The sequence below is a fragment of the Zingiber officinale genome, chromosome 11A (genome assembly GCF_018446385.1).
Source record: "Zingiber officinale cultivar Zhangliang chromosome 11A, Zo_v1.1, whole genome shotgun sequence".
NCBI lineage: Eukaryota > Viridiplantae > Streptophyta > Magnoliopsida > Zingiberales > Zingiberaceae > Zingiber > Zingiber officinale.
This window is the reverse complement of record NC_056006.1, coordinates 83099113-83109701: the sequence shown is the minus strand read 5'-3', so window position 1 is coordinate 83109701 and position 10589 is coordinate 83099113. Positions and strand designations below refer to the sequence as shown.

Genomic DNA, 10589 nt, shown 5'->3' with positions numbered 1-10589 from the left:
TCTTTTTTCTTCAAGAGAGCTTTTTTAAGCATCTTTTCAATTCTAGACAGTTGTGAAGGTTGTTGTTGTTGATAAGTCGGTGGTCCAGATTGGTGGTTTTGTTGCCCAGGTTGGTAGCTTGGCTTTGCTGGTTCTTGATCTTGATTTCCCCGGTAAGAAAATTTTGGGTGGTTCCTCCACCCAGGGTTGTATGTGTTAGAGTAGGGATTGTTTTAACTTTGGTTATAACCTATTATCACATCGCATTATTCAAGTTGATGTATTTGTGCTTGTATTGGCCCTAGGGGGCAAGTATCTTGAGCATGATCCAAATTTCCACAAGTTTCGCACACACACACTATTGCATTGGCTGTGTTGTTCCCCATGGTCTCAAACTTCTTGGTCAGAGCATCCAGCCTTGCGGACATGAGCGTGACTGCATCTACGTCAAATTTTCCTGATGCCTTTATTGGATTCCCAGAAAAGGAACCTCCAGATCTTTCGATTGCCCATTGATGATGGTTCTGAGCCACATTCTCTATTATGTCTTCAGCTTCATCAAGACTCTTGTTCACCAACGCCCCTCCTGCTGTAGAATTGAGGGACACTTTCGTGTGATAATTGATTCCATTGTAGAACGTGTGTAGCACCAACCACTTCTTGAGGCCATGATGGGGGCACTGTCTCAGCATACTCTTAAATTTGTCCCATGCTTCGAATAACGATTCTGAATCTGCTTGTTTGAAGCTTGCAATTAAATTCCTCATGTGTGCAGTTTTACTTGATTGGTAAAATTTGTCTAGAAATTTCTACTCACACTACTCCCAAGATGTAATGCTATTTGCTGGTAAAGAATTAAGTCACTGCTTGGCTCTGTCTTTTAGGAAAAATCCAAAAAGAAGTAACCTTACTATTTCTGAAGGGACCCCGTTCACTTTCATAGTACTACAGATCCCATAGAAAAGCTCCAAGTGATGATTGGGATCATCATGTGGTCTTCCTCCAAATTGATATTTTTGAACCATGTGGATCACTACAGGCTTGATTTCAAAATTGTTAGCTTCAATTGGTGGTCGGGTGATGCTAGATCGAAACCCTCGTGCATAAGGTGCTGCGTAGTCCTTCAAAATCTTGTCAACCATTTCTAAAGTTTCTTTTTTTGCTTGGAGTTTTTGCAAGTTTCTTCTCCTCGAGAAAGTTCTATTAATTTCTGGATTGAATGGCAGAAGTTTTCCTGAAAAATTAGCTTTTCGCAAAAAAAAAACAAGATATTGAATAATCCAAGTGCAAAATAAAAGAAAGAGGTTATATATATATATATATATATATGTTTTAATATAGATGCAGAAAGTAAAGTGAAATAAAGAAAAACAAGGTCTAGTCTAATCCAATATGATTATCACTAATGTTATAGGCGCAGTCCCCGACAACGATGCCAAAAACTTGTTACTTTTCCGCAAGTGCACGGATATGTCATCAGTAATAAAAGATTATCGATCCCATGAGGACTGGTTATAAGCACTAGTGATTGTTCACGTAGAATTAGCTAAACTACCGATGGTTATAAGTGAGAACTGGTGAGAGAAAGAGAGAGAGTTTTACTTGGTTTGAGAAGAGCTCTAGGAGTTCGGTTTCGTTGTGGTGGTAACTAATGCATCATGTTCTATCCTTTCCTTATTGTCAATCAACATGTACTCGCCGGAAGTTATAGCTACTACCCTTAAGCACTAAACAGAGAAAATCCCTCTGAAATCCTATTACAGTTAACCCCTATCAGTAGGGCATCTCAATAGATCACAAGAATGCAAACCTGATCGGTATCATTAAGGATAGAGATAGGGGTTTGTTTTGGTTTCTTACTTCCTTGTGGAGGAATTACCTCTCCTTTTGAGGGAGTTTCCTAGATGTCCGTGAACGGGTTACCCCTATCACTAGGGCCCCTCGGGTATACGATCTAAGATCCTCTCTTTACAAAATTAGCAATCCCAACACAATCAATTAATATGACATGACAAACAAGTCTCATGCATATCAAATTGAAACAAGACAAGTGAAATCATTCAATGAGTGAAAGCATAAGCATACATCTTACATCATAACCTATCCACAATTATTCTATGATTATAGAATAAAGAATCTACTCCATAGACGCAGGGGAAACCCAAAGACATAGTATAATTAAATATTCAATCCCCAGACAAGATGAGAGAGGGAATAGAGATGCTTATTCAATGACGTTGAGTGATCTTCGGATCCAATCCTTTGCTTCTGGAGTTGATGCGGTGATGGAGGTGATCTCGGATCATCGAACAGAGGTCCGGGACGGCCGGAATGACACCAAGGTGTATCTCTCTTTTTTAGCTCCCTCATCTCAAGGGGAAGGGTTAAGAGCCCTTTTATAGGCTAGGGCATGGGCGTCGCACGGCCTGTGCCATGACCGTGCGGGATCCGTACGACCAGCTCCTCTCCTTTGGGTAGAGTGGCACGGTCGTGCGAGATCTGCACGATCGTGTCTTCCTTTGACTCTGGTCGTGAGGCACGACTGTGCAAGGTCGCACGGTCGTGTGTTGCTCTCTCTCGGGAATGACCACACGGCTGTGCATGGTTGCACGACCGGTGTCAAGTGGTTTTCTGCTTTTGCTCCGATGCGTCGACAATCACCGTTTTCGCTCCAAAAGTTATCCCTGTCAACACAAAACTAAACAAAGAGCATATCTCCGACAAAAGAGTAATTAATACTGAATAAACAATAGGAGAGATGATCGTGCGAATAATATATACAAATAAAGCAAGTGAATGTGCGTTAAAACATGCATAAATGATCATAATATCTATGCACATCAGGGAGTAAGTGGGACACGTGGCAGTTTTCTATGAAATGACATTTATGATGGATAGGACAGGGAAATTATACTGTTGATATGGGAGCAGTAGCACCATGCCTTGAGGATCGAAAATTCCATACAGCTACCTCGGGAAAAGGAATAGAAAGCGGTGGGAGTCCTTGATCAAAGTTTCGCGCCTTCCCCAACCACGGAATCAGAGAAAGATTCAAATTTGGTCAAGGCCTAATGACGATGTAGGGAGGTAGGAGTTATGATCGCAGATTACTTCAAGGGCCACAGAGGGCAGGTCTACAGGTTCATTTCCCTTGATCACCAACGACCTCTCGGTCGACGTTCTAGACTCTCGCCCCAGTGCGAGTTATAAGTGAGTATGCTCACACAACTAATGACCTCTTGGTCGGCGTTCCAAACTCTCGCCCAACTGAGTTATAAGTGAGCATACTCTCATGACCAGCGACCTCTCGGTTGGGATTCCGACTCTCACCCTAGTACGAGTTATAAGTGAATATGCTCTCACGACCAATGACCTCTTGGTCGGGATTCCAGACTCTCGCCCTAGCGCGAGTTATAAGTGAGCATGCTCTCATGACCAGCGACCTCTCAGTCAGTGTTCCAGACTCTCACCCCAGTGCCAGTTATAAGTGAGCATGCTCTCACGACCAGCGATCTCTCAGTTGGGATTCTAGACTCTCGCTCTAGCGCAAGTTATAAGTGAGCATGCTCTCATGACCAGCGACCTCTCAGTTGGGATTCCAGACTCTCGCCCCAACGCAAGTTAAAAGTGAGCATGCTCTTACGATGAATGACCCCTCGGTCGGTGTTCCAGACTCTCGCCCCAGTGCGAGTTATAAGTGAGCATGCTCTCACGACCAACGACCACTCAGTCAACATTCCAGACTCTCGCCCCAATGCAAGTTATAAGTGAGCATGCTCTCACGACCAACGATCTCTCGGTCAGTGTTCCAGACTCTCACCCCAGCGCGAGTTATAAGTAAGCATGCTCTCATGACCAACGACCTCTCAATCAGCTTTCCAGACTCTTGCCCCAGCGCGAGTTATAAGTGAGCATGCTCTCACGACCAACGACATCTTGGTCGGGATTCCAGACTCTCGCTCCAACGCAAGTTATAAGTGTTGGATCGTGATCGTTCGATAGAGGGGGGGTGAATATAGATTTTAAAAAAATGTCGAAAAGAGTTAAGCGCAGCTAAAAATATAAGCGAAAAGAGACAAGGCTAACACAGATTCATTTTTACTTGGTTCGAAGCCTGTGTCGAGTCCTACTCCAAGGCCCGTACTCGTTGAGTACTTTTATTGGGCAATTTACTAGCAATTCGAATATTGAATACAAATTGAGTACACGAATGCTAATAAAAATAATAATACCGACAAAAGGAAAAGAAAACAGTGCGTAGTCGGAGTAGCTTCGCAGCGTCGCAAGAGCACAAGAGAGCAGTTTGAGAGTTCTGAGTTTTTATTAAAGCTCCACCCTTGACCCTTCTTTTATAGGATGCTCGGGGCGCCCGGATCCCTTCCGGGCGCCCTGGTGTGACGTAGCAGGCCCAACCAGAGAGCTAAACGTGTCGACGACGCGATGGGGATAAAACTTGCCTCCGGGAGCCCGGATCCCTTCCGGGCACCCAGACCTCCAGGCGCCCGGACCGCCTTTCTCCAGAAACTTCTTCTCCTGCAAGACAAGGTTAGTCCGAGGCAAATATATAATGTATATCCTGCAAAACAAAGTATTAGCACAGTTTATAATTTTAACATAAAGAGTACGACTTAGATTCCGTCTTTTCGAGACCGAAATCTAGTCACGATCTCAACTTAGATTTCCGAAATGGATCTAAGTTGGATCGACGCCTAAGTTCCCTTCTTGGGAACGCGTCCTCACAGTCACTCCCCTCCAATGACTTACCTTTACTTACCTGCCAGACGTCCGGTCAGCCCTTCAACCCGTCTAGACTTCGTGCTAGCTATTCGGTCAGCCCGTCGACCTAGCTGGACTTCATGCCAAGCGTCTGGTCAGCCCGTCGACTGGCTTGGACTTCTTGCCAGCTATCCGGTCGGCCCATTGACCTAGCTGGGCTTCGTGCCAGACATTCGGTCAGCCCGTCGACCTGTCTGGACTTTGCCTGTACACTCGATCAGAGTGTTAGACAACGACAAACCTAACTTAACCTAATTTGTCATTCATCAAAACCTGAGTTAGACCGTTAGTGCTAACCGCACCAACAATTTCCCCCTTTTTGATGGAATGACAACCTGGTTAAGTTAGTGAAAAAATATGCAAGTAAAAACAAGCATTTAAAGGGTTTTTAAGTTAGATTTTAAATTTGATATTTTGTTGCACTAACTTAACCACCTATCCCTCCCCCTTTGGCATTCATCAAACATGAACATAGAAAAAAAATGCAAATAAAAGAATACAACCAATCTAAACATTGCATGAAATAAGGTCAAGTTGACTTGGGGGAGTTTAAATTTTAAAACATAGTCAATTTAACTTTTATTTCTTAACTTTTGTAAAATGACTAAGTTTTGAAAGATAGCTAATTTAGCAACATAACTTAGTATTGATTAATTTTCAAAAGATCATTTTTGTAATATAAAAGTTAATTTTTCAAGTATAAGTTTAAAGTTAACCGAGTTTTAAATTTTCAAACTTTCAAAACATAAGTGTATAAGTTCCAAATTTCAAGATCAAGTTTTAAATTTTCAAAATAAGTTTCAACTTTGAAACACTTTTCAAACATAAGTTTTCAAAACCAAAATTTCAAAACTAAGTTTGAAAAATCTACTTTTCAAAACTAATTAAAATTTATTTTTCAAATCTAAGTTTGCAAAAGATTCTATTTTCAAAACCTTAGTTTATAAAATCCAATTTAAAATCTTAGTTTTAAAAAATAGATTATATCAAATTAGATTTCTAAAGATCAGATTTTAAAAAAGTTTTTAAGAAAAGACATTACTTTTAAAGCGGAGAAAATAATTTTGATACTAAGTATAAAAATAAGATGATTTAATCCTCCCCTGAATTCGAAAATTATTTAAAATAAAGCTTTTGAAAATATTTTCTAAAAATAAGATTTTTGAAGTAATTTTTTTTAAAATAAATTGAAGTAGAATTTTCTAAAGAGATTTTAAAGACAAATTTGAAAAACACTTAAGGAGATATTTTTTTTTAAACATAAAACCCCCCTGAATTTGATACTTCTTTAATTTATTACTCTCCCTTAATTTATTAATCTTCCTTATTTTATTACTCCCCTTAACATAATGCTAAGGTTTGGGTGTGTAAAATTTCAAAGCCCTAATATATTTTTCTAATTTAGTAACACTTATATTATTTACATAATTATCTCTGTACCCTTGGTATAATTGTTTATTTGAGTTTGATTAATAAATAATTTTAGACTCAGGCGTTTAAACTTTAGTTTAAGGTTAAATAAGATAAGATTTTATTAATTCAATAACAATTAATCGTTATCGCTAATTGGTTAACTTTTACTTGATTCAATAATTTAATACTTATTTAAAATAATTTAAACTTTGTATTAATTAATTGAATTGATTAATGAAAGTTATAGTAATAATTTAACTTTTTATTTCCTTCCTTTTAAGTGGGATTAATATAAGGCTAATTAAGTACATTAAAGTACAGTTAATGTATAAAATTTTTACTTTAATTATTTATTAATAATTATTTAATCAAATTTTAATTATTTGTTAAAATTTTAACTTGTTTAATCTAGTTTAATTTATTTTAGGTGGCATTTCAGATTTAAGTTTGAATAAATTTTTTTTAAAACAAATTTTTAAAATGATTTTTAAAAGTTTTTAAAATAATTTTTAAAAGAGTTTTTAAAATGATTTTTAAAAGTTTTCAAAATAATTTTTTTAAATAATTTTTAAAATGATTTTTAAATTTAAAAGAATTTTTAAAATGATTTTTAAATGTTTTTAAAATAATTTTTTAAAAGAATTTTTAAAACTATTGTTAAAAGTTATAAAAAGAATTTTTAAAATGAATTTTAAAGTTTTTAAAATAATTTTCTAAAAATTTTCTAAAATGATTTTTAAAAGTTTTAAAAATAATTTTTAAAAGTTTTTAAAATAATTTTTAAAAGTTTTTAAAATAATTCTTAAAATGATTTTTAAAGATTTTAAAAATAATTTTTAAAATGAATTTTTAAACGTTTTCAAAATAATTTTTAAAAGAATTTTTAAAATGATTTTTAAAGTTTTTAAAATAATTTTTAAAATAATTTTTAAAATGATTTTTAAAAGTTTTTAAAATAATTTTAAAATGATTTTTAAAATAATTTTTAAAAGAATTTTTAAAATGATTCTTAAAGGTTTTTAAAATAATTCTTAAAATTATTTTTAAAATTATTTTTAAAGGTTTTAAAAATAATTTTTAAAATGATTTTTATGAGAATTTTTAAAAGAATTTTTAAAATGATTTTTAAAAGTTTTTAAAATAATTTTTAAAAGAATTTTCAAAATGATTTTTAAAGGTTTTTAAAATAATTTTTAAAAGAATTTTTAAAATTATTTTAAGAGTTTTTAAAAGAATTTTTAAAACAATTTTTAAAAGTTTTTAAAATAATTTTTAAAATGATTTTTAAAAGTTTTTAAAATAATTTTTAAGTTAAAATAATTTTTAAAATATTTTTTAAATTTAAACTAATTTTTAAAATAATTATTTTTTTAGGTTAAAATAATTTTTATGTTAAAATAATTTTTAAAATACTTTTTAAGTTAAAATAAATTTTAAAATAATTTTTAAGTTAAAATAATTTTTAAAATAATTTTTAAGTTAAAATAATTTTTAAGTTAAACTAATTTTTAATATAATTTTTTCAGGTTAAAATAATTTTTAAAATAATTTTTATGTTAAAATAATTTTTAAGTTAAAATAATTTTTAAAATAATTTTTAAATTAGAATAATTTTTAAGTGAAAATAATTTTTAAGTTAAAATAATTTTTTTATGTTAAAAGAATTTTTAAATTAATTATTTTAAGTAAAATAAATTTTTAAGTTAATAAAAATTAAGTTAATTTAAGTAAAATAAATTTTTAAGTAAAAAAATTTAAGTTTAATTTTTAAAATAAATTTTTAATTTTAAAAAAATTTTAAGTTAAAAAGAATTTAAGTTTAAAAATAGAATTATATTTAATTTAATTTTCCTTAATTTAAATTTAATTTCATCTACTTTTAGTTTAATTAAATTTTGATTTAATTTAATTCTCGTTTAATTTATTTAGTTTAATTTAATTTAAATTTAAATTTAATTTAATTCAATTTTAATTTAAGTTTAATTTACATTTAAATTAATTTATTTAATTTAAATTAATTTATTTTAATTTTAATTTAATTTTACTTTTGTCCTTAGTCATCTCACACCGTCTATGTTTTCAATCAGGGAATCTTATAATTTTATGAGATGAATTAGGTTTAGTTTTAGGGTTTGATTTTAACTTTTGTTAGATTCGGGTTTAGCTTTAGATTCAACAGATAGACGTTCTCTGAATAAACTTTTGAGCTATGGTGAGTCACTTGGACATCATTAGAGTAACCATGCCTTCGAGGTTTTCCAAATAGTCCTATCCACTGGACTTAGTACCAAACCTTGGTCTAACTGGTTAGGATCCGTAAGGGGTAGCTTCGGCTAGTTCCACTTAGGTAAATGCACCAGGTCGAAGCCATATCTTCCTAAACATGCATAGACTAAGCTTTCCTAACGTACTATCATCCAAAACTTCACCAATATCATAGGTCAAGTTAAACTTTTTGTCCCTTTTTAACTTGTCCTAATTACCCTGTCGGGTAGGTTGGTTAGGATTACCCTGTCGGGTAGGTTAGTTTTGGAGGTGCCAACTATTCTTGAGCCTCCCCCTGAATTATTGGTCGTTAATTTAATTTTTAGTTCTAGGTTTATGTATATTTCTTTTATTGTTATAATTTACTTGGTGATAGTCTAAGTTTTGGTGAGTTTTAAAATATTTAGATTTTGAATTTTTTTGTTTAGGTTTGTATTTTGGTTTTTGATTTGGTTTATTCAAATTTATATAATATATTTTTTCTTTAGGTATATAGTATTGGTTAAGTCCTACTTGTGTGATCAAACATGCTTTCAGAACCCAGGCTTTACTCATTGGTTTGTGTTGGGTTATTAATGATTTAAAAGTTTTATTTGAGTTTGACTTATATCTAAGTCCGATTTTGTTATAACATGCTTTTTGATTATTTAAAATTAGATCTAAGTTTTTTGATCTTGTTGTAAAATTTTCTAACATTTCTTTTAAATTATTAATTTCTGATTTGAGTGATAGATTCTCCTCCTCAAGTGTTCGATCTTGAGTTGGATTATTATTTACAATTTGTTCCTTGAGGTTTTGATTCTCCTCAAGGAGTAACTTGTTTTCACTTTATAATTTAACTAATTTACTATTTAAGCAAGATATAATTTTAAAAAACTTTCGATTTAAAGTTAGGTATACATCTTCGGAACCTTCAGAAACGAGTACGGACTCGTGGCTCGATTCAGGTTCGGACCCGTCTTCCAATTCGTCTTCCGACTCTGCTTCGTGGGCCATCAGCGCGAGGTGGCTCTGGTGCTTCTGATCTTCGGCCTTCAATTCGTCCGAGGAGGAGTCATCCCACGTCGCTTTGAGGGCCTTCTTTTTGGTCAGCTTTGTTTTGTCGATCTTCAATCTCGAACACTCATTCTTGTAGTGTCCCTTCTTGTTGCATCCGAAGCATGTCACGTACTTTGATTCTGTTGGAGAATTGATCTTTTGAAGGTCCTTCTTGCTGAAGCTCCTTTTCTTCCTAATGAACATTTTCCTTACCAGATTCACCAAGTGCTCTTTATCTTCGGAGTTATGGTCAGAATCTTCTTCAGGTTCAGGCTTGTTCTTCTTTTCCTTGGAGGAACCTGCAAGCAACGTTATACCTTTCTCGGATCCAGCATTAGTTTGTTCGTGTAGTTCTAATTCACAAAATAATTCATCTAATTTAAGTTTAGATAAATTCTTAGAAATTTTGTAGGCATCCACGATAGATGCCCACAAATTGTTGCGTGGAAACACGTTTAATGCATACCTGATTAGATCTCTGTTTTCCATCTGGTGGCCTATTGCGTGGAGCCTGTTGAGGATATCCTTAATCCTCGCGTGCAGCTGACTCGCCGTTTCTCCTTTCTGTATTTTTATATTAAATATTTTATTTAACAACAAATCCCTTTTTGTTACCTTAGCGTCGCTAGTTCCTTCGTGCAGCTCGATCAATTTATCTCATAGCTCTTTCGCGTTCTGATGCGGTCCGACCCGGTTCAGTTCTTCCCTTGTCAATCTGCATTGTAACGTGTTGATCGCCTTGTTTTCCGTCGACGCTTTCTTCTTCAAGTCCAAAGTCCACTGTTCCGGGTCTAGTGGAATTTCCGAGTTGTCAACGGGTGTTTTGTAGGCTTTTGTGACGCTGAGCCACTGGCCGAAATCCGTCTTGAGATACACCTCTATCCGCTTCTTCCAGTACGGGAAATCATCCCCGTTGAACAGGGGAGGTCGCACTGTGCTGAAACCCTCAAGTTGCGACATTTTAATCTGCATGCAGGACAATAAACAAGAGTGGTTCCAAGACTTGGTCTTGGATTAGTAGTACGGGAAGAAAAAAAATAACTAAATTGGTGTTGTGCCAATTTAAATTTAATTACAATGGAAAGAAATTTTCAAAAAGGTAATAATACCAGTTTGGA

At 34.0% G+C, this 10589-nt stretch overlaps 1 non-coding gene across 1 annotated transcript; it reads left to right on the top strand.

Annotated features, from left to right (window-relative positions):
* The first annotated feature begins 642 nt into the window (after nucleotides 1-642).
* LOC122033167 lies at nucleotides 643-750 on the top strand. Its single transcript, XR_006126416.1, has one exon. It is a non-coding gene; the product is annotated as a small nucleolar RNA R71 (small nucleolar RNA).
* Nucleotides 751-10589: the final 9839 nt, after the last annotated feature.